Here is a 25,447-nt window from a genome sequence, read left to right as displayed (position 1 = left end):
ACTCTGACTATATGACGTCAACCATACAGGCAGGGCTGTCACATGGGAAAAGGAGGCTTTGTCTCCGCACAGACGGCACTCCGGTGTAACATGCAGATTTATTGGACAGTCTCATTAATGCACTAGAACTCCCAGTGGCCATAGCGGTTGTAAAAAATGCACAGCGTATACTAAACTAAATGACTTTATTTCTAACGGAAATTAAGCCACAGATTTAGATGCTAAAAAGGTTGGGGATTCCTTAGAAATTTCAAGTGTCGCAAAACTGAAAATGTCAAAGAAGTATCAAATAGAAGCATGTTGGTACGAGAGGGGTTCAATATGCTGTCGATGATGCAACTAATAGAGGTACAGGCTAGAGCCCCACAAGAAGAACAGGATCTATGGAGACGTAAGCGACATTCTTTATCCCCCACACAGAAGCACTGTGGAGACAGGAAAGCACTGGAAAGCCAGTGATACCAGTGGCATTACTAAAATTCACACTCAAGCAGCTGCATTACCCCACTCATATAACCTGAGAAAGTCTTGTTGTCGCTATTGCAAAATACTGGGTTGTTCCCAATCTATTGTAACACGTTGCACAGTTCATTGTGAATTGCATCGTGTGTCAGATGTTTACAGCTGGCTATACACTAAAAACAATCAGAGGAGTAATATCTCATCGGAATTGGGGGTGGTGTGTCCCTTTTCTCGATGGATCAAAGCCAGTCCTTGTACATATCCTGATGCTACCTGCGCAGCAAAGGTCTTAGTGCACAAGGTATTTCCGAGATGGGATGTGTGCGAAGTATTATGGTCCGATAATAGACCACTATTTGTCAATGAGCTGTTTGAACAAATAGGGCTTTTATTGAACATAAAGCATACATTTTCTTCTGCTAATCATCCACAAGCAAACAGAATAGGTGAGAGGCCCATCTGCCTCATGGAAAGAATAGCAAAGATTAGATTAACTCTGAGAAAGGGATGGCTGTATTGTTACCCTAGCTTTGTATGCCCTTTGAAATCAGTCAGGTTCAGACCATTACCTTACACCCCATGAATTAGTAACAGGGCGATGCATGAGGACACCCCTCACACACCCATACAGAGTTAGAAGTGATTCCCAGAGTGTAGTGCAGACTTAAGATTACGAAATGTACGATTATTTGACATGTATGACTACAAGTGTTTCTTTCATTTCAGATCAAGTCAAGCATCAGAGGGAGGGGTTGCGGAACATGGAAGAGGATGGCCAAGTAACAGATTCAAGTGAATTATTGCCACCACCAAAGTTGTCTGTTGGAGATCAAGTGCTTATAAAAAACTTTACACATAGATGGCATGAGCCAAGATTCAAAGGACTATATCAAATAGAAGGCGTTTCCCCTATCTGCAGTTAGGGTGTCTGGAAGAAGGGCTTGATTACATTTGGGCAACGTAAAAATCTACAAAGGCGAGACCCTCTCTCTAGTATCCGCTGATTGGGAAGGAAGACTAGAAGAAGAATTGCCGCATGTGTAGACTTGATCGATGACGAAGAAGAAGGACAATAAAGCAGCATGTGATTAGAAAACATTTATTTTGGACTACAATTCATTGGACACTCTTTAAAATATTAGCAGGAAGTGCATGGACTTGCAGAGAATTCCAGAGTTTATAGTACTTTCTAGTGATTCTTTGAAAAGTCATGTCTCCACTATGCCCAAGCACCAATTCCTTATTAAAAACTGGAAGAGAGAAAAATACCCAGATACGTTTTGAGAAATATTGCAAAAATAACCTATGACACCAGCCGATAGTGACACACATAGTGTTGTGTTTGCAGCAATTGTTGTGTTTATACTTCAATCATACCCTACCCTAGTTAGGAGAGATGTTAATATTCTCAAGTTCCTCCAAGATCCAAAGAACAGCCCAATTATAAGGAGGCCTTTGATTGCAACAATTGAGGAGATTGTGCAACTACGAATGTGATTTGAGTACATGTATTAAAAATGATTCAGGGAGTACAAAATGCAGTTGCAAGAAGGCCAGTAAATCAACAAGAAATGGCGTGGCACACAAGCTGTTTGTCTACACTCTTCTCTATATTAAACAAATGCATGTGCTTTCTTTTCTTCTTTTTGAATCTCACATTCCAAAATGTGTATCATTCTGATGGTTCCATTGAAAACATGACACGTGTAATTTTTTCAAGTGTAAGTGCAAATGATGATAATTTCTTTGACCTTTTTGGGCATGCAAATGACATAAGAGCGATGCAGAAGAAGGTAACCAGGGGATAAATACCTATCTTGATAATTCAGCCCACTTGGGGAATAATATATGGTACCAACATATGAAAAAGGTGGGAGAAGAGGGCATCTGATGAGAACTGTTTCTTCTCTTATTACTTGACATTAGGGCATCATTCGATCTGCTGGACCACAACCTCCTCACAACTGTGTTAAAAAAAAACAGCCAACCACTCGGTTGAAGCAATAGGTTGGATAATGTCGGTCCTTAAAAACAGGACCTCACCAGTTCACTGGGGAGAAACATTCTCATCTGAAAAGGAAATTCTCTGTGGTGTCCCACAAGGGGCCATCATGTCACTGCTACTATTCAACCTGTATCTGAGATACATTTGCCTTGTACTAGATCACATTGACACTTTTTTCACCAACTACGCTGATGAATCTCAGCTGGTAATTGAAGTTAGTGGAGATCACAAGAAAGACAATGAACAACTTCTCAAGGTCTATACCATCATAGAACTATGGATGGACACAAATTGGATGTGCCTTAACGGCAAGAAAACTGAGTTAATTGTATTCGAATCCCACCAGCCCAAAGCCACACTCCCTCCTGAACACAGCTCATTTCTGATAGAAAACACCCAAATACAAGTTCTCAGCAAAGTCAAAACCCTAGGACAGATGCTTGAATCTTCCCTGGGGACTGAAGCACAAGCGCAGTACATAAAGAAAACATGCACCTACTACCTCAGACTTCTAAAAGCCATTAGGCCCTATTTGACCGAGGGTAACTGTGCCACTATTGCTAGGGTGAGAATTCTATCCCACCTGGACTACGGAAACGCACTGATGCTAGTGTCTAACAAAAAATGCCTCCATAGCTATCGGGTTATACAGAATAACGCAGTGAGGATCATAAAGAAAAAAAACAAATCTCTCCACGTCAACGACTCCAGAAGAGAGTTACACTGGCTCAAAATTGAAGATAGAGTTCAATTTAAGGCCCTGACCCTGGTTCACAGATGCATCCATGGGAAATCACAATATCTTCATACTTTTGTAATCCATTTAGAGCATTACATTCCTGATATGTTATGTTAAAAGAAGTGTGTTTTTGTTGGTGTTCATTGATGTATTCCCATTCAATTGATGCAGATCGTTAATCACTAATTGTTGAAATGTGTCAGTTAAGTTGTTCTGAGAAGGCGGAGGCACACATTTCAATGCAGGTTTCAGATTTGTATCCTTCATTAACGTACTTTCAATGTCTAAATCCTCTACCAATTGCTTGGTTGTCACTGGACTCCCAAAATCCAAAGATATTATGAGTTGCGTATTTAGAATATCCTTAATTGTGATTGTCAAAATGTCTGGATGGTATCTAACGTTAGTTTGTCTCCAGTTAGTGTTCTGAAAGAATCTTTTGAGTTTGAGTTTACGAATAAACATTCATGTCATTCTGTTTGTTGGTAAAATCACTTTCAAATGTAGGGGCAAAGGAAATACCTTTGTTTAACACTTGTTGCTCAAATTCATCACAATTTCTTGACAATAGATTCATGACAGATTCATATCCTGGTCCTTGTGTTGATTTATCTCTCTTTCCTGGCTTCTGATCTTGTTCTTACCCCTGGGCATCCTTCATCTGCCCCTACTGTGATTGGCCCTGCCTCTCTTATCTCTGAGATAATTCTTAATGTTCCCATATCTTTATGTGTATAGAATCCAGAAAACAGATTTGTTTCACGAGTGGACAGTTACCATTGTGGTATCTCTGTATTTGGTCTAAAAAATATGGAAGGGAACAGAGGACGAGTTGGACACATTCGACCCACCACCTTAATAACAACACATTTTTGATTGGTACTCACCTTAGAGAAGAGTACCTGTCACATCACTCTTTTGGACCTACACATAGAGATCCTTGAGGACATTATATGCACAAGAACATTTAGGAAACCAATTGAGATTAATGCTGTCCTTCCTGCTTGTAGTTGCCATAAAAGGAGGGTGATAACCAATATTCCTAAGGGGGAGTTCATAAGAGCAAGGCACAATTGTAGTGGAGAAATTGCCTACCAACAAGAATCAACTATCATGGAATAAAGATTTTTGGAGAGGGGATACACCATCAAATGTATCAATGAGGCAAGGAGGCAAGCTGACAGTTCAAATACAATCTCACTGCTGAGCTCTAAAACCTGAATCTGTCTGGAATAAAATAGGATACGTACGATCACTTAATAGTGACAGTAAGGTTTTCCAAAAGATATTTAATAAGCATTTGCATATTGTAAAATCTGTAGATGATCTAAGAAATTGCATTTCAGATGAACCGGAATTTGTATTTACTAAAGCTCCAACCCTAACAAATAAACTCAGTGTTAGCTTTATGAGGAGTCAGAAACCATTGGTGCAGACTAAAGTAATAACGGGCAGCAAAGTGAGGGGCTTCTTCAAGTTTATTATTTGTTCCATGTGCAAACATGCTTTAAATAATAGCAGAATGTTCATAACCAATGACAAACAGGAATGACCCATTCTGGATTTCATTAACTTCAAGACTAAACGCGTTATTTATATTGTGATATTTGTATGCAACAAACTGTATGGGGGACTGGGAGATCCTGTACTGACCTTGAGAAAGGAAGATGCAACACTTATCTGCAAATTAAGAAGTACGACATTAGGCTTAAACAAAGATGATGAAATGCAGGTTTTCCTATGATATAATGTTTTGTTTTCTAATTTAATATGGCTACTCAGTTCAATAATATTGATGATGATGCTTGCAATTTTCTAGGAAATCTGTCTCAGTACATGACATGGTCCGATTGGATTATGCCATATGGCACACATGTAATGGAAAATTAGCTTATCATGATTTGTGATATGTTACAACAACACAAGTGTATTGATGATGTGAAATTGAATATATGATAACTGATAGGTGATGACATTGTATACTAGACATATGCCACCTGGCACAAAGTGCCAAATCAAGTAAGCTTATAATGATATGTGACATCGTCTCACTATTTATTTGAAAATTGAAACTTGTATTTAATGTGCGGTTACAAAATGTACAAGCAGATATTGTGGAATGCAGGGAAACAATGGTGGAGACACCAAATGTCTGAGTAGGGTTCATTTGTTTGAGAAGGTTCTGAACATGGCATATCAACATATACTCTAATTATATAATTATCAAATGAATGTAACAAGTAAAATAAGTATTATCATGTGATATCTGTGTGGGGTAGTTTGGCTGTACAACTCAATCTCATAACAGTCTAATGCACTTCATTGACAGGATACTAAAATCCATTATATTCTTTTCAGCCACGGTGGATCTAATCTGGTCAATTACGAGAATCGTTAATAAATGCTTTTAATTTGTGAACAGGATTCACATTACACACATGTGAGGAATAACAAAGCACATTTACTTGCACAGTCCTATAAGAAGAACTGTGCAAGTAACAACAGCATTAGAATAACCAGCGCAAACTGGTGGTTGTTATTTTCAGTTGTAAACAAATAGCGTCACAGGCATGTGATGTAATAATGTCATTGCGGCCGTGACGTTATTTGTATATATTAGTTGTTTTAAGATGGCGCTGGTCTCCGGTACACAAGGAACGGCGCCGCCATCTTGAAATAACATCACAGTATTTACTGGTAAGAAATAACACATGTCCTTTTAACATTCCAGATATTATTATTATTATTATTAATTATTATTATTATTATTATTATTATTATTATTATTATTATTATTATTATTATTAATAATAATAATAATAATAATAATAATAATAATAATAATAATAATAATAATAATAATAATAATAATCAGTGCGCACGAATAACAGGAGGCAGAATGCACAAACATAAAAGCGGGGAGTCGGGGTCACAGATTTGTAAGCATCAGATAATACTGGTTATTCAGAAGATTCAAAAAAAGGAGTCTAATCTTCAGAGTTAAAAGGAAAGGTTGTTGTTAGGAAAGATTTCTTAATTGTGGGTAATTTTCCTTCCATGTGGAAACCCCTAAACTTTTTGCTGTTGTTTTCACCATGATCTAGACTTTGCCAGAGAAGTGCAGCCTTCTGCCGCACTCCTCTGGGCTTTCGCTCCATTCTTACGGGGAAACTGACATGCCCTTAAGACAGTCAGTACCGGGAAACGTTGTTTTCCGTAGTTCTTTTATCATGTTGCAGCTTTCGCGCAACATCGCACAAGAGGGTACTGTAAGCTAAGTTGCTGCTCTCTTGGGTCTCTAGTCTTCTACAGGCCCTAGACACTCTCTTTGGATTGTTAACGAACGGTGCAAGTGAATCACCGACGGGACGGTGGCAGCGATCGTTTCTTTGTGTTTTGAGCTCCTTTTGGCTGTTTAAGCACGTTTCTCACGCTTAGCCCAAAATGGTGGCCTGGCTTCCAAAATGGCCAGACCACAAGGCTATTTGTCCTGTCCGCTGACCATCTTGCCCCCTTCACCTTCCCCAGGTCGAGCCGACCCGGGGCCTTCATTATTTGGGCATGTACTTTCCCGCCAAACACAGATGCTTTTGCAGGCTTCTACAGGCCTTGTGTGTGCTTCCAGGATGTGGGCTGGGATGTCTGCTCCCAATACACATCCTGGGTGCCAGAGAGTCTAGTGTGTCGTGAATGCCTGGGAACACCGTGGTCCGTGATAGGTCCACGTATGGTGTGAGTGTTTTGTGAGCAGATCTCCCATTGGGTCCCCTCTGTTTTGGCGTGAAGGGAACTGTGCATAAGAGGAGGCTGGAAACACCACTACCATGTCGATCTCCTGAGTTCTCACGAACAAAGGAATACAGGAGCCAAGTATCCTGCAACCACGAGGCTGAACCGAGGAATCGCTGGTGACTCGCTGAAGGACTGCTCCTCTGCACTGCTGTCGCTTGGTGAAACCCTTTCTACCTCTGATCGAACGAGAAGGCCTGTACTGGTACTTCGACCCCTTGGAATAGTGGGAACAACTATTCTCGGCATCTTCACCATTTCCTGCACGTAAGCCTTCGGAAGTGTCTCTGGGCCATCCAGTGGACTGACCAGCCTACCCAGGAGTCTTGCTCTGTAACCGCCGTCAGGTTGTGTTGTATTACGAGTCTTTGTCACTCTCACACGATTCGTACACTTGGCATTCCCAGGTCTGAAGTGAGTATTGTACATTGGGCTGAAATACACACGGCCGCTCTGTTGCCCTGCTGTGGTAACAAACTGTGCGGGTTCACTGCGTTTGGGACATGCTCAACTCTAACTTCTGCTGCTGTGGAATCTACACGATGCCGAGACGTTCCCTGCTAGTATCTGAACCTGCCAGCACTGAAACTGATGCGGAGAGGCCTTGGTCTGCCTGCATCGGGGACCGGTGAGTAGCATCGCTAGGAACTGGTCGCCCTCCTGCAGTAGCCCATAGCTTTTCCCCGCTGTGTCAAACAGCACGCCTTTCCGTAATCACGCTCTGCTTCTGCCCAGAGTAGAGGCTGCGCTTGAGTCGCTGGGCTCTGTTCATCTTCATTTGTTAACTGAACTGAACTGCTTGAGTCCCTCGAGGAGACACCCCTTGGCCCGTTGGCACCCGCGTGTGCAGGTACTTTTGAGCACAAGGTTCCACTCTTCGTAGGGCTCGGACTTCCTTCTAGTTAGGTGCCTCTGAAGGCGGACTGGGTCTAACTATTATTCGCACTGCCTGTTTTCATCCCCATCTAGGTGGTCTGCACATTTTGTGCGTCTAACTCATTATATTCGTTGGTATTTGTATACATATTGTATTGGATTGTGATGTGTTGGTTTACTTGAGTTTTATTGTGATTTCTTGCTACGGTCTATGTTACAAAGGCCTTGTAATAAATGTGTCTATATTTTTAATATAACACCTGTTTGGAGTAGTTTGTAAGAGTCCTTGCTTTGTGTGCTCATTGCAGGCTTTCAGTCACCCTCACCCCTCTTGAGACCTAGTCTTGACTGCCGCGATCGCTAACTTGATTGGTCTGGCTTGTCCACAGGTTACCCTCTTCCAAGAAACTAGGCTGGCCTTCTGAACCTCTGCCCCTCCAGGACAGAGTTCAGAAATCCATCTTAACAAATTGGTGGACAGCGGTGGGATACGACTGAAGGTATCCAGTGTTGCGCACGAGCGAAGGCATTTCAAGTTATTCCTACCAGGACACGTAGTGAATTGTCGTAGTATAACTTTTAAAAGGCCATAGTCCTATCTAACAGTATGGAAACAAATACCTTGTTAACTTTAAATGCTTCTAAATCCGAAACATTGAAAAAGATGTGTGCGGAGAGAGGTGTCTCCTCTCAAGGTACCAAATTGGATATGATCCAATGATCCAACGAATCGTGGGGTGGCAAGAAGCGCAGCTTGACGCTATAACTTCTGAGGACAGTGCGGAAAGAGGTGGGGCTGCTCTCACTGGTAGAACCGACGGTTCTGCCGCTGCACTTGTCCACCGCGACCACAAGGACAGGGAGGATGAGATGTCTAATGTTTCCTCTGCCAGTGTTGATGGGGAGGCCATGCTTGAATTCAAGAAGCAAGAGCTGCTGTTTAGGCAGAAGGAGCTTGATTTCAGTATGACCAAGCTAAAAATCGAAAAGGCAGAAAAACAGAAAGACAGAGATCACCAGTTCGAACTGGTCAAGCTTCAGGTTGCAAATGGATCCACGGGTCCTGGACATGGGTCTGGGGCCTCCTCTCATCCACAGTTTCCAAAAGATCTGCTCAGTGTGTATGAGGAAAAGAATGACATTATGGACTGGCTGAATACGTTTGAGTATGCACGTGAAGTTCAACAAGTTGACAATGCTGATAAGATTGCCTGGTTACTCAGCAGACTGCCCCATTCTGGCTGCAGTGCCATTATGGAAATGTTGAAGGGTGAGCAAGCTGATTTTGCAATGTTAAAGCAAACTCTCATTTTAAAGTTTGGAAAGACTCCTGCCCAATATTTAAAACGATTCCGAGAGTATAAGAAAAAAGAAGGTGGTACTTGGATATCTAATGTAACCGAATCCTTAAAAAACTTGACTGGCTGGGTCGAAGGTTATAAGTTTCTACCTTTGAAGGCATGATAAGTCTTGTCATGCTGGAACATATTTTTGCATCTTCTTCCCCAGTGCTTAAGCAGCATTTGGCCGATTCGAAGGAGATAGATCCTAAGAAGCTTGCCATTGCAGCAGATTTATGGGTGTCACATCGAGTGTCCCATAAGGACAAAACTCATCCTGGTAAGCAGGAGGAAGGGAAAAAGTCCAAAGATAAGGAGGGTGGAGAATCTGATAAATCTTCTTCTCAAAAGGGCCACAAAAAGAAAAATAAGGGTAAGACACAAGATACCTCACAGGGTAGTGGAGGTCAGCCTCCGAAACAGAGCTCCGGTTACAATAAGCCTCCCTATATAAACAGACCCAATGGATCTTGTTTTGCTTGTGGAGCAACTGACCACGTGAAGGGGGTTCCCCGGTGTAAGGTTAAACCTTTGGGGGCCCACTCCGCTAATCTGGCCTTCTCCTCCTACGAGGAAGAAGAGATTACAGGAGCATCCTTCTCCTCAGACTCCTTCCCCAGCGGGACAGAAGCTGAGGTAGTTTTAGTTTCCCTGGGTTCCTGGGAGCCTAAAGTCGCAGAGGCTTATGCTAGGATTCCAGATAATACCAAGCACTACTTTAAAGACAGTGTGCTGATCAATGGAGTAGATACTCCAGCTCTTAGGGATAGTGGGTGCAGTTGAACTGTAGTGGATTCTACCTTTGTAGACTCAGAGGAAGTTGCCAGAGCTACTCGGATGCCCACTAAGTTGGCTGACGGCCCACCTCGCATGTTTCCAGTAATACCTGTAAATCTTACTTTAAATGGTACAGCAGTCAGGATTCCAGTGAGCATTCAGAGAAATGTCCCAGGAAAGGTCTTGTTAGGCAGCGATCTCAGAGCTTTAGGGCTCGTAGGAGACACTGCCGACAGACCCTGCACACGGTATCAAACACGGGCAGAAGGGGAAACCCAAGGCGAAAGGAGTAAGAAAGTCAAGACGAGGGAAAGAGAACATTCCCCCGAACTCGCCTACCACTGCGGTGGAGGAAGTTGGTCAATCGCCCGGGCCTGACGAGGAGGTGGCGATGCCTGAAGTATTTGACCCCAACGACCATCCTGAAATAAAAGACTTGTTAGTAGAAGGTGGTCCTGACAGGGAAGAATTTAGTAAAGTCCAACGTGAGTGCTCATCTCTGGAAGGCCTAATGAGACAGGCCTGCTCCCAGCTTGAGGGTGAACCTCCTGGGATGCATCGGATTTATTGGGAAGGTGGACTCCTGTATAGTGAGCCCACAGAGTCTACAGAAGGAGACCATAGGAGGTTGGTGGTTCCCCTTGCTGTAAAACCCTTCCTCCTGCAGCTGGCGCATGAAGTGCCCCTTGCTGGTCACCTTGGTATTAAGAGGACCAAGCAAAGGTTATCCATGCACTTCTACTGGCCCAAGATGGGGGTGCAAGTAGAAAGTCACTGCAGGAGTTGTGCCTCCTGCCAGTTATCTGGTAAGAGTGGCTCAACAATCCAAGCTCCATTGGTAACACTCCCAGTTGTAGGAATACCAATCGAAAGGGTAGGGATCGACATCGTTGGTCCCCTTGACCCGCAGACATCCTCAGGCAATAGGTTTATCTTGGTGCTAGTCGACTATGCTACCAGATATCCTGAGGCCATCCCATTGAAAACGGTTACGGCCAAGTCATTTGAAAAATATTACTTGCCATCTTTACTAGGTTTGGCTTCCCTAAAGATTGTGTCTGACAGAGGCAGCAACTTTATGTCAAAGTATATGCAGGCTATGTGGAAAGAATGTGGGCTCATCTACAAGTTCTCTTCTGCATACCACCCCCAGACCAATGTTCTGGTGGAACGTTTCAACAGAACGTTAAAGAGCATGATTGGGGCTCTGGAAGAACCTCAGAGAAGAAAATGGTATCTTCTTTTACCATGCTTACTGTTTGCCTACCGAGAGGTACCACAGGAGGGTGTTGGCTTCAGCCCCTTCGAACTTCTGTTCGGTCATGCTGTACGGGGACCCTTAGCCATAGTCAAAGAGGGATGGGAGATGCCCACTCCCCCTGTCACTACCAATGTAGTAGATTATGTGCTGGGGCTCAGAAAACGGATGGTACTTCTGATGGGCTTGGCTAGTGATAAATTGAAGGCAGGACAAGCGCTGGTGAAACATTAGCACGACCAGAAAGCTTCCCTCATCAACTTTACACCTGGTCAGCAAGTCCTGATCTTGAATCCCATAAGGCCTTGAGCTTTACAGGACCAATGGTCAGGCCCTTACACAGTGGTGGAGCCCCTGGGTGAGGTTAACTATTTAGTGGACCTTGGAAGGCCTGGACAGGCTCCAAAAGTGTTCCAGGTAAATAGGCTGAAGGCTTTCGTCCCAAGAGTCGAAATCGCAGCACTGCTACTGGCTTCAGATGTTGAGGAAGAGGAGTCTGAACCTCTCCCGACCTGTTCCAAAGCGGTCCTTCAGATAGCTCCTTTGAGGGTGTCCGAGTGGCCTCTCACCTGACTTCTGATCAGCAGGCTGAGGTGAAAAGTTTGCTTAGGCAGTTTTCCCCCCTGCTTTCACAGTCGCCTGGTTTGACACCTTGGTGCAAACATAACATAGACACAGGAGACAGTGTACCAACCAAAAGTAGGAGATACAGGATGTCAGACAAAGTACGGTTTTACATTAAGACCGAGGTCAACAAGATGTTAGACCTTGGGGTGATTGAACCCTCTAGTAGTCTTTGGTCCAGCCCTGTGGTTTTGGTTCCAAAGGCAGGCACTTCTGAATTGAGGTTCTGCATGGATTACAGGGCTCTGAATGCTGTCACCAAGACAGATGCACACCCCTTGCCTCGAACAGATGAGCTGGTGGATACCTTGGGTGCCTCCAAGTACCTCAGCACGTTTGACCTCACTGCTGGCTATTGGCAAATAGCTTTAGCAGAACATGCCAAGGAGAAGACAGCGTTTTCGACTCCAAAGGGTCTTTACCAATTCAGGGTAATGCCGTTCGGGTTGAAGAATGCACCTGCCACTTTCCAGAGACTTGTGAATCATGTGTTGAATGGGTTGGACGAATTCTGTCTTGCATATCTGGATGATATAGCAGTTTTCAGTGCCACCTGGGAAGACCATGGGAAACACCTCAGGATTGTGCTCCAGGCTCTTCAGAAAGTACACTTGACCATAAAGCCTAGTAAAGGCCAGATTGGACAAAGCTCAGTGGTTTACCTTGGACATGAAGCAGGTGGTGGGAGGATACAGCCTCTTTCCAGTAAAGTACAAACAGTACAAGACTGCCCTACCCCCACTACACAGACCCAAGTGAGAGCCTTCTTAGGACTCACGGGGTATTACCGCAACTTCATGGCAGACTATGGCACCATAGCTGCCCCTCTGACTGCCCTCACTACTCCGAAGAAACCCAAGAAGGTAACTTGGACCGACGAGTGTGAGAAGGCCTTCAACGGCTAAAAAGAATCCTTGTACCAGGCCCCTGTCCTCAGGGCCCCTGATTATCAAAGACCTTTTATTGTGCAGACGGACGTCTCTGACACTGGAATAGGAGCTGTACTATCGCAAGTGGATGAGAAGGGTAAGGAACACCCTATTGGTTTTATTAGTCACCAGCTTAAGGACAGAGAGCTCAGATGGTCCACAGTGGAGAAAGAATGTTTCTCTGTTGTGTGGGCCCTACGGAAGCTGAGGCCCTACCTCTATGGGACCCACTTCACTGTGCAAACTGACCATAAGCCCTTAAAGTGGCTAATGAACATGAAGGGAGAGAATCCAAAGTTGCTTAGGTGGTCCATAAATCTACAAGGCTTCGACTTCACTATTGAGCATAGGCCAGGTGTCCAACATAGCAATGCTGATGGGTTGTCCAGAAAGTTTAACCGACCTGAACAAGAGACTCATCCAGGGGTAGATTAGTTCCCCCTGTCCTTAGTCTGGGAGGGGCGAGTGTTAGGAAAGATTTCTTAACTGTGGGTAATTTTCCTTCCATGTGGAAACCCCTAAACTTTTTGCTGTTGTTTTCACCATGATCTAGACTTTGCCAGAGAAGTGCAGCCTTCTGCCGCACTCCTCTGGGCTTTCGCTCCATTCTTACGGGGAAACTGACATGCCCTTAAGACAGTCAGTACCGGGAAACGTTGTTTTCCGTAGTTCTTTTATCATGTTGCAGCTTTCACGCAACATGGCACAAGAGGGCACTGTAAGCTAAATTACTGCTCTCTTGGGTCTCTAGTCTTCTACAGGCCCTAGACACTCTCTTTGGATTGTTAACGAACAGTGCAAGTGAATCATGGATGGGACTGGTGGCAGCGATCGTTTTGAGCTCCTTTTGGCTGTTTAAGCGTGTTTCTCGCGCTTAGCCCAAAATGGTGGCCTGGCTTCCAAAATGGCCAAACCACGAGGCTCTTTGTCCTGTCCGCTGACCGTCTTGCCCCCTTCACCTTCCCCAGGTCGAGCCGACCCGGGGCTTTCCTTATTTGGGCATGTACTTTCCCGCGAAACACAGATGCTTTCGCGGGCTTCTACAGGCCTTGTGTGGGCCTCCAGGATGTGGGCTGGGATGTCTGGTCCCAATACACATCCTGGGTGACAGAGAGTCTAGTGTGCTGTGAATGCATGGGACCACCGTGGTCCGTGATAGGTCCACGTATGGTGTGAGTGTTTTGTGAGCAGATCTCCCATTGGGTCCCCTCCGTTTTGGCGCGAAGGGAACCGTGCATAAGAGGAGGCTGGAAACACCACTACCATGTCGATCTCCTGAGTTCTCACGAACGAAGGAATACAGGAGCCAAGTATCCTGCAACCACGATTGAACCGAGGAATCGCTGGTGACCCACTGAAGGACTGCTCCTCTGCACTGCTGTCGCTTGGTGAAACCCTTTCTACCTCTGATCGAACGAGAAGGTCTGTACTGGTACTTCGACCCGTTGGAATAGTGGGAACAACTATTCTCGGCATCTTCACCATCTCCTGCACGTAAGCCTTCGGAAGTGTCTCTGGGCCATCCAGTGTATTGACCAGCCTACCCAGGAGTCTTGCTCTGTAACCGCCGTCAGGTTGTGTTGTATTACGAGTCTTTGTCACTCTCACATGATTCGTACACTTGGCATTCCCAGGTCTGAAGTGAGTAGTGTACATTGGGCTGAAATACACACGGCCGCTCCGTTGCCTTGTTGTGGTAACAAACTGTGTGGGTTCATTGCGTTTGGGACATCCTCAACTCTAACTTCTGCTGCTGCGGAATCTACACAACGCTGAGACATCCCCTGCTCGTATCTGAACCTGACAGCACTGAAAATGACGCGGAGAAGCCTGGGTCTGCCTGCATCGGGGACCGGTGAGTACCATCGCTAGGAACTGGTCGCCCTCCTGCAGTAGCCCATAGCTTTTCCCCGCTGTGTCAAACTGCACGCCTTTCTGTGCTCGCGATCTGCTTCTGTCCACAGTAGAGGCTGTGCTTGAGTCGCAGAGCTCTGTTCATCTTCATTTGTTAACCGAACTGAACTGCCTGAGTCCCTTGAGGAGACTCCCCTTGGCCCGTTGGCACCCGCGCGTGCAGGTACTTTTGAGCACAAGGCTCCACTCTTCATAGGGCTCGGACTTCCTTCTAGTTAGGTGCCTCTGAAGGCGGACTGGGTCTAACTATTATTCGCACTGCCTGTTTTCCTCCCCATCTAGGTGGTCTGCACATTTCGTGCGTCTAACTCGTTAGACTTGTTGGTATTTGTATATATATTGTATTGGATTGTGATGTGTTGGTTTACTTGAGTTTTATTGTGATTTCTTGCTACGGTCTATGTTACAAAGGCCTTGTAATAAATGTGTCTATATTTTTAATATAACACCTGTTTGGAGTAGTTTGTAAGTGTCCTTGCTTTGTGTGCTCATTGCGGGCTTTCAGTCACCCTCACCCCTCTTGAGACCTAGTCTTGACCGCTGCGATCGTCACCTTGATTGGTCTGGCTTGTCCAGAGGTTACCCTGTTCCAAGAAACTAGGCTGGCCTTCTGAACCTCTGCCCCTCCAGGACAGAGTTCAGAAATCCATCTTAACAGTCATCATAGCGTTTTTAAAGCTAAAGAGACCTGCGATAGTTCCCAATTCCAGCGGAATAGAATTCCAAAGCCTTTTGGAACCTATTGCCTCCAAAGTTCTTAGGTTTGTACCTTGGCTGATATAATTTATCAAGGCCGTTTGAGCAAAGAGAATGTGTGACCAGAGCCTTCCATAACCATTTCATCAGGTACATAGGTGCTTTCCCTGCCAGACATTTCTGTGTTAATGTTAGAATTTTGTAAGAGATGCAATGGTGGACCGGCAATCAATGAGCACTAAGTACCAAGTACTAAGCCTACCTCCTCCCCATGACCCACTGCAACCCAGATACGCTATAACTGCGGCCAGGCCTCGACGGTCACCTTGCAAACCTGTGCAATTGCACTGTCTAACTACTTTGCAATCCACATGCTAATGATACCACCTGTTTATCCGGCTGCCTGATGCTCATATGCAGTGCCACTGCATTACCCAGGAATTACAATACTAAGCACCTACTGCCTGTAGATTATATATACTTCCTGAATGTTCAATAAAGTAACTCATATGTAACTGTATCTCTCTATTTACACCCAGGCATATCATATGTAACAGTATTCTTAAGTGAAGCTCCCAGATGCCTCAGGTGTAGGCGCGCTATATACATGTAATCAATAAATATATACATGTACATTTCTCCAGGCCTGAGTAACGTGGTCAGTTCTTGCCAGTCCACATTCCGCTCTCACAGCCCCATTTTGGGCCACCTGTAGCATCTTCAATTTATTTTTGGAGGTGCCTACGAGGAGACTAGTACAATAGTCTATTCTCGAGTTCACGAGGGCTACGGCCACCCGAGATACATTGGCAGGTAATAGGTAAGGTTGGATCTGCCTATTTAATTTTGTGCTGTAGGCACAAGAGGCTTTGATTTATGTCACATGTTTTGTTCATGTTTCGGCTTGAGCACAAATGGACTCCAAGCGTTTTCAACCAAGGGCTCACTTTAATGACAGTCAGCTATTTCAAATTGGGTGTACCTGGCCTCTTACTTTCTGAAACGTTTATTGGAGCCTACCAACATGAATTTGGTTTTGCTACTATTTAAAGGCAGGGAGTTGGTGTTCATCCATCCCTGAATCATGTTGTATGTTTGATTATCTAACTGTGTGACCCTCTCATAGTCACCCATCAGCTCAAAGACCAGCTTGGTTACGTCTGCATAGTTGCTATATTTAATGCTGATGCTGTACAGGAGGTCAAAGAGCAGACTGTTGTACAGATTGAATAAAGACTGAGAGAGATATGCCCCTTGTGTAACTCCAAAAGTCACCAATTTTAGAGATGCCTGAAAGCCCTCCCTCTAGCCATTTCTGACCCCATTCAAGATGCCATCCAGAATAGAGCAGGTCCAGAACAATGTGCAATTGTTTCCAACCTCTTGAGCAGCAAGGTATGATCAACAACATCAAATGCTGCTGAGAGGTTGAGAAGCATTAATAAGGTCACCTTACCAGAGTCCACAAGGTTGAACAAGTTTGTTCTTAAGTCAAGCAAAGCAGTTTCCCTGCCTTGTATAGTGCGGAAACTGGATCTTACCTAACAGACCATATTTGTTCATATGGTTCTGAAGCTGCAGTTATGCCGCCCTGCCTAGAAAAAAGAAGGTAAGCATATACTTTTCGCTAGCACCACTGTCACATGCTAAGCTCTGCTAATAGAAATCAAGTAATCACTAAATCTGCCTAATTAGCTATACTTTCATATATAGGAAAGCAAAACAGGAACCGTTGGACAATACAGCTAAGAAGCTATTGAGGTATGTCATATACCTAACTTTCTATACATGTATACATCTGTACTGAGGAATCTTAGAAATGTATAACACTAGGTGAAAAACCATTGTATTACAGATACATCCAATGGCTCCAGATCAGAGAAAGAAATGATAAGGTCATTGCCAGGCTAAGAAACAGAAGCCTGGTAAATATGAGTTCATAACCACCAAAGACTAAAACATATAGTTTGAAGTTTAAACTACCAATATCATTTTTGAAAAATGTTCATATCATTTATTGCACATACCTATTTTGTTTAGAATTTGTCCCTGAAGATGGTCACAAAGACCCAAATGCATTGGACACAAATTTCACAGGCCTTTTCTTCACCTTTTTTTGGAATAAAACATTCTATAGACATTGGAACCACTTCGAACAGCAGTATTTTTTCAAAGAAGAAAATATAACCGGTCAGACCGGTCTGATAGCACAGCGGGTAGAGCGCTCACTTTCACATCTGACCAGAGCCTGCTGATGCAGATTTGAATCCCGGCAGCGCCAAACTCAGCCTTTCATCCTTCCGAGGTCGATAAATCACCACACACTGTGGGTAATAGTAAGCAGCGCTCAGATACCTGAGGGGTTGTAACACTATATAAATGCTAACTTATTACTATTATAACAGACCTAAATAACAAATAAAGAATGTAGAGTGGAAATCCACACAGGTCCTTCCAGCCGTCTGGGTTACTATACCCAGACAAATTTGCAATTTGGAGAATATTCCGTTTAGCCACTTGAGACATGGCTGGGCCCTTTTTGAACAGTAAACATGAGTGCTAACAATGATGCAGGTAAGTGCATTTGGCATTTGGCACATTTAATTCTCTCGTCTTTAGATCTGCGTCTTTATTTTTAGATTCCTTTACATCCAAACCACTAAACAGTAACACATCTGATAGAGTAATCGAATATATCAATTCTGGAGGATCCCATATGAGAAGGTACATGCTCACAGCTGATGGTACCCTCTCTTAAATAGGCACCTGGCCTATCCCTGTTTCAGGTTCAACATCCCATTCAATCATCTTACCTGATAACACTGGTAACGACCGGTGCATAGACAAGAGGTCACTCAATAAATGATCATTATAATAGAATCACAAACAAGATGGGGTGCTTAGTATAGAGACTATAACAGCATTCCTAATATCGGTTCAAACCCCCAGAAGGGGTAACATCTGGTATTCTAGACCTGATAGTCATCCCCAAGGGTCTCCTAGGCGTGTGAAGAATTTTAACTACCTAAAAATAAAGCATGATCAGTAAAAGGAGAATGACATTCATTTCCATTTCACTTCTCAATTCAAATGTAAAACAATATGGGTATATTCTAAGATAGAGGTACTTATAAAAAAATTCACAGGAAGTTCTGTTTCATGATCCTTACACCATCTATTCATGCCACTTCGTTTTCTATCTTGTCTGTTCTTTTGTTTGTTTGTTTGTTTGTTTGTTTGTTTATTTATTTGTATTTACTTTTATTCACAGGTGTATATAGAGTGTGGAATGTAATGGCCATTTTGTGTCTGCTTTTAAATATACTTTCTGCCCATCGACTAGTTAATATAATTTGTGCAGCCCAGGGCTTATGTTGATCAATTAAATAATTGTTTGAATTTTGATTGATGTGTTAACCCTAGATGAAGCCGGTCTTTTTGGTGAGACCATACGCATGTGCACAAACTGGTGATTCTTGGCTTATTGGATGTTACTTTTGCTGTATGGTGTATAATAAATAAATATATGCATACTAACTGACCTATGAGCTGGATTATTGGAGCCCCTGATCGCATTGTAGCAAGGAAACCTCTTGTTTCTTCTTTATTAATCAATTCTTAATATAGTGTTTTTTTGTTAACAGAATGACTTTGACCTGGATGAAAAGTCAAGATCATGATGAGACCTATATGTGGATGCAAAGTCGCTACCACAATGTAATTTGGAAAGGTCCTGAGGAAGGCGTTTCATAAAGAAATACATGCCAACACATTGTTGTGACGTTGACCGATCCCCCTACAGATTTGCATGAAGGCTTTAGGGGTGTTACATGGTTAGCTCTAGAACTGAACATTGAATATTGATGAAGCATGATTTTTGTAATTATGTGTTTGTATTGATTTCTGGATGCACTTGTCATGCACCGCCCATGGAAGCTGTGGCATTCTTGGAAGTTCCGTAACAATCCCGTGACATTATCTGGCCACAAGCTGCTACGTGCGGCCTAGTTGTTCTTTCTAAGATGGCGACTTCCTTTAAACCACCGCAGTCGGTGATGGTCTGACACGTTGGACCTTCGCTTTGCTAGTGCAGGTGACGCTAGTGTTATTTTCCTACTTTGAGCCAATGCTCCGTAATCTGCCACTCTCGGTGGCGTTCCTCCCTGTACAGGTGTCCTTTCACCTGTTGTTTCCCTTGCTCCTTGTTCGCTCATTCTCGGTGAGCGTCCTTGCTCTTTTGAGCGCCGCTTGGTGGCTCTCTCTTCCTTCTTGCTCTCTCCTTCCTTTTCCGTCCGGTGCTTTCACCGGCTGGCAGTTCTCTGCATCTCTATCTCTCCTTTCTTTGCCTGTTCCCGCCCCTCTCGCGGTTCGCTCCCTGTCTCCCTTTTTCCTATTTGATTTTGTTCCTTCCTCTCACAGATCATTTATCTGTTTCCTGAGCCGCATTTAGCTCTTGCTTTCTTCTCGGCTCTCTCGCTAAATTCTACAACACCCTGCAGCTCCTCTCATCTACCTCTAACTGTTTCTGTAGAGCCGTGAAGCGCTCTCTCAGCTATCCCGTGAAGGGATTGTGTTACTATTCCATCCGACCTGAATCTGAGCATTACTTCCATCGGATGGGCTTCTCTCCAATTCAGCCTCCTAAGTCTACAGCTCGCTCTGGTTTCCACTTGCCAACCAAACAAGGACTTGCCACTTGTTTCCGGATATAATTCCCATCAGATCAGAGACGGACTAGAGTTTTTTCAGCCAGGAGGCCTTTTCCCTGCTTTTATTATTTTTGATTTTATTATTTTTGATTCTTGAAATCACTTTTCACCATACAGTTATAGGCATGACATACTAAAAGGTCAAATTACATCCTTGTTACCATGAACCACCTGTACACCTATAGAACATGTTTGTCATATGTCTGAAAAAAGAGCAAGAGAAATATCCCTCTGACGGGTAGTTTACAGTGACATCTGTGATTTGATCAGTGTGCTCTAGTTTCCAGTGATGTCATTGATGATGTCACCCTAGGTTTCAAGCGTAAGCGCTCTCTAATTTCCCATGTGAATGCCCTAGCAGACAGGTCCTTTTACACAGGTTCCTACAATTACTGCAACCACAATTACTGCAACCCCCAAACATGTCAACCTTTTCTAAGAATTTCAACCCCTTTACCCCCATATATATTTAGGGGGTTGGGTATCGTATTTAATACATGCAGGGGGAGGTCTGAGGGGGTCTCCCACCGATATAGATGGTGTGAAAAGGGGGTAAAAAAAATAAAACCCAACATTTTGGGGGGTCGCAGTAATTTGGCTGCAGTAATCACATAGATTCAATTTACACTATGGAATCTTGAAGAGAAGATGTTGTCCTCTAGCCTCAGAGCCACCATGGCATCAGGTGTGGGGTTCACTCATCTGGCCTGGGCATGTCTGAATATGCAAAATAAAAGAGTTGATGGCTTGATGGCGAAACATGTCCGGGGATGCTTGTGGTCTCGTGCGGAAGGGATGTGATCAAACAGTTCGGACTGGACTGCCCCTTTCTGGGGTGGGACCAAGCCTGATTTTCATATGGTCTTTCCCCTTTTGTAATGGCTTGGCAGACAAAGAATGATGGTCTGGAGGGTTGCCCAGAGCAATGCCAGATGTTAGGATTAATTCATAACCTTCCAGCCATCACCTCTTTTAGTTTGCGTGTGTCCTTGGCATTCCCTTTCCAAACTATCCAGCGTGTGGCGGTCAGACTCTGCTGAGCTAACATCACCTCAGTACTTTCTAGGCTGCATTGGCTTCCCATTGGCTTGAGCGCCTCTTTCAAGGACCTATGCCTAGGTCAATGAGGGTACTATCTGACAGGTCCCCCATTCTTTATCTCAAATATCATGAAAAACTCTCTTGGTGCCTCCGATTGGTCGACCAATCTATGCCTGCTTTTGATTCGCTGCATTCATCATTCCCGATAGGAGGCGAGGCATTCTCTGTGCTCGCCCTCTCTCTCTAGAATTTACTATCTCTTCAAACTCACTCTGCCGATAATCGTGCTCTCTTCTGTCAAACCCTAAAAGTTGTTCTATTATCACGCTTAACTCCCCTTTTCTGCCCCTCTCACTTTTAGCATCATGGTGACTTGAATATCGGTCGAACACTTCACGAAACCACCAGAGATATCAAGAGCCATCCCTGGGAGATGTAGGGCTTTTGGCTAACAAACACATCAGGCTACATGAACCAGTAATACAGGTTTCATAAAAGGCGGTCCGCTGACTTTTAGCCTTCTGTTTCGGAGCCATGCTGCCATATGGTGTCTGTAGGGTTTTGACACTTTGGGCAGCTAATGAAGCTATGTTTTTTATTTGCAAGTAACAGAACCTTTTTAATGAGTACACGTTGCAAATCTCTTTATTGGCTTCCCTCACCCTAATAATGTTGCAAGTGCCAACCCTTAGAACATTTGGCTCGCTGAAAGGAAGTGATGCCGAAGCCTCATGTTTCACTTTTTCCAGAGATGGCTTAATTGTTCAAAACATAGACAGACATTAATTAATTGATGTATGAACGACTAGCTAATGATGGTGCAACCTTGCAATGTGGTTGCATATTTTCTCCGACAGAATGTTTTAGGATAAGTTGTACTTCTACAGGGGTTAAAAGTGTGTGACTGTCGAAAGACGCTATAAATAGACGAATGTTCTAGAGTAACTGGAATTATTCCAAAGGGGGGGCAGAGGAATTCGACCATCCGCACAGCGGGTGTGCGCTCACTTGGGCTTTTTTGAAATTTTAAATGAAATTGAATGGTGGTTAATCAACCTCTGGAAAATGTGTGGGGTAATCCGTACACATTTTCCTATGTTTACTGCACAACATACTCATAGACCTGTGTACTCTGGGTGGACACAACCTACAGGTGCAGTTCACCCTGTCATATTTAGTTGGGATATGACAAGAAGAGTACACAATTCATCTCCAGAAAGGGGGGAGCAAACTTTCCCCATGCCATGGCCAGCCTAATTAACTGGCAAAGGCGCCATGGATCCACCCTGTCGTTTTGATGGGCCCAGTAGCTGGTGGCAGCAATTCACATACTAATCAGAGAGTAATTGAAACAGGCCCACATAGCGCCTGGCTGCAGAGGCTAACCAAGGAGATATGAAACCCCAACACCCTTTTATATGCACTGGGTCAACCTGAAGCCAGCTCCTGCCTTCAGTATCGATTAACAGTAAAATGTCATGTCTGGGACAGCGTGTTTACAGTAGTCATCCACAGAGGAGGACCCCATTCACAAGTACAAGTGTGTGGTTTGAGGTAGCCAGAAAGTCTGGTCTCACTGCAGCTTCAAGGGAGACCTGCTGCGTTAATCAAGAACCACAGAGAGCCCCATTAACCAGAGGGATCCTTTGATCCACATCAGACAGGAAGATGGGTGGGACTTAGTGTTATATGTTTTCATCCCTTTACCTTTTCTGTTGCAAAGCACTTTGGGTATAACCTCATGCATACAGGAGATTGTTGACGGGAACCTAAGATCGGTCCATTAAAATGATCTTAGCCTCCACCAATCCAAGTGATCCATTTGGCTTTAAAAGATGGCAGAGCCACTCTTTTGGAAGATCATCTGAAGACTTTGTAAGGTGTAACAAACAAAACTCAGATTTGGACCCTGGCTGAAGGTACATTCTGCCTTGCATCTTCCGCCACTGGAGGAAAGCCAGGATTTCCAAGAGGCAAGCAAGATCCCTCCCCTAAATATCTCCCAGGGAACAGAGGGAGCTATTGAATCCAGAGGACCGTCCAGCAGCTCCAGAACCCGTACCCAGCCAGCATACAGCATGCCCTGCTGGGCTGTGCAGCAAGCTTCCTAGGTGGCGCGTGCCAGATAGTCTCATTAACCCTAAACCAAGGGCCAGGCAGCTGCCTGCAAAACACTCCTCAGCTTACTTTGGGCTGTCCACCATAAAGGACCACATGAGCCCATTGAAGAAGCTAGAAGTGCTTTGATGAGCACCTACCGATGTCCACTTTTAAAGGACATTTGTGATCAAGTCGAGTCTCCCAAGTGTCAACCAACTGCACCGCTGACTGTTGTTACACTCCAAGACGCCTCAACCAGTGCTTCAGAACCCCAACCAGCACTGAGAGAACAAATTATGACCCCAAACCGCTGTGTAGGCCAGCCTGCATCCGTCCGTCGAGCTTCACTCACCTAACTCCCTGCTGCTTGATACCCGCAGCTGTCTCCCGTCTTGGACTCTGTTCCAAAAGCTGTAAAGCATCCTGAATCCGAATCGACCAAGAACACCTACAAGCACAAGGTACATTGTGGTTCTGTCCCCTTAGTCCTTCTCCGAAGGCCCCTAGTGACATTTTACGACCCATTGCTCCCTTTGCGCTGAAACCAAGTAACCTTGAACTGTCGCAATTATTTACTATAACGAGAACCCTCATGTCAGTATCCTGAGTGCATCCCTTTTCGCTCTCTGAAACTGTCTGTCCTCTGCATTCCTTTATAGGGTGGGTTGTATTTTGTAGTTGCTAAAACTGTCTGTTGTGATAATAATAAAGTAGATATTTGTATACAACATTGATTGTACAGTCCCTTTTATCATTGGGTAATAACTGTATTTTTGCTGTGTTGCAACTAACCAACGATCCACGACCATGCATAGATAAGCCTGTCGTTCCTTCCATGTTACCAAAATTGGACAAGGAGGTTTATAATTTGCTTGTGTTTCCATTCTGCTCGGATCCCTTCTGGTGTACTAGAGGTGTGGGGCTGATTGATGGTTTAGAAACCGATATTCATCCCTTGACCACTGGTGCCCCAGAAGTTGATTTGTCACTTGGGGCGTACCCGGGCTCTGCAGAGATGTTGTTATGTCAAGAGCTCTTGCCTTTGGGAGGGGTGCAGCAGAATGGGGAAGCATTGCCATGCAGCACACAAGGCTGGGACAGCAGTAACTCAAGGGGTCGGGTGAAAAGCAACAAAACTCTTCCATTGAATGGATATGGGCTTGTTCCCAAGAGGGAGGTTGGTTTCTATACAGGACGACTAGCTGGAACTGTAGACATGTCCCTATCTGGGGAATATCCTCATTAAACAGGCGTTCCCATAAAGGGGTAAACTCAGGGACCAACAAGAAATGATGATATTTGATCAAAAAATTTAGTCATGACAGAAACATCCTCTTTCAGGAGGGGCACATAGAGAATATAGAGAGGATGAATTGATGGACTGATGGATGGATGGATGGATGAATTCATGCAAGAAGGACTTTCATTAACTCTTTCGGCTACTGAAGACTGCCATGTGAGGATATGGGATACAAAATAACAAAACATATCCATAATCGGAAATTGGCGGCCCATTGGGAACGAGGCCTACGTGTGCTTCCTGGGGCCATGCCAAGTTCTTGGTGCTGATGAAAAGTGCTCACGTGGCATTTGACTCCGTCTTTGGGCAATGGGATGTAAAGGATGGCTATGCCCAGGGTTCTTTCATGCTGGGTTGATTGTATTTGGATTTCAAAAAGGTGGGCAGGTGACGGGGGGACCCCCGCCCTACGCCTCCCCACACTTTTCTGTTCCGTGTTGTTAGTCCAGTAATGCCCCCCACAGTTCGCTACTGCTTCACTGCTGGCACTTTCCCCTTTAACCCCGATGGCCGAAAGAGGGCGAGAGCTCAACAGGACGCTCATGCGGCTGCGTGTCCCAGTGATCCCTGTGTTGGTATCCATCACTTGACCTGCCCTCCACCACGTCACTATGCCTAGGGTCAGATTTTGCGCAGTAATTTGTATGGCCTGTTTTTTTTTTGTTTTTTTCCGACGATGGAGCGGATTCTGCTTTATTCCACTCCACTCCTTGGACCTTCCCAGCACCCGTTACAAAAAGCACCGTGCCATTGGCACTCCAGAATGAACCATAGTCCATCTGTACCGTGCCATTGCCACTCCAGCATGAACCATAGCCCATCTGTGCCGTGCCATAGTCACTCCAAAATGGGCCATAGCCTACCTGTACTGTGCCATAGTCCATCCAT

This window comes from Ambystoma mexicanum, chromosome 9, assembly GCF_040938575.1.
Source record: "Ambystoma mexicanum isolate Mex_15411 chromosome 9, UKY_AmexF1_1, whole genome shotgun sequence".
Lineage (NCBI taxonomy): Eukaryota > Metazoa > Chordata > Amphibia > Caudata > Ambystomatidae > Ambystoma > Ambystoma mexicanum.
Note: the sequence above shows the minus strand (reverse complement) of the source record.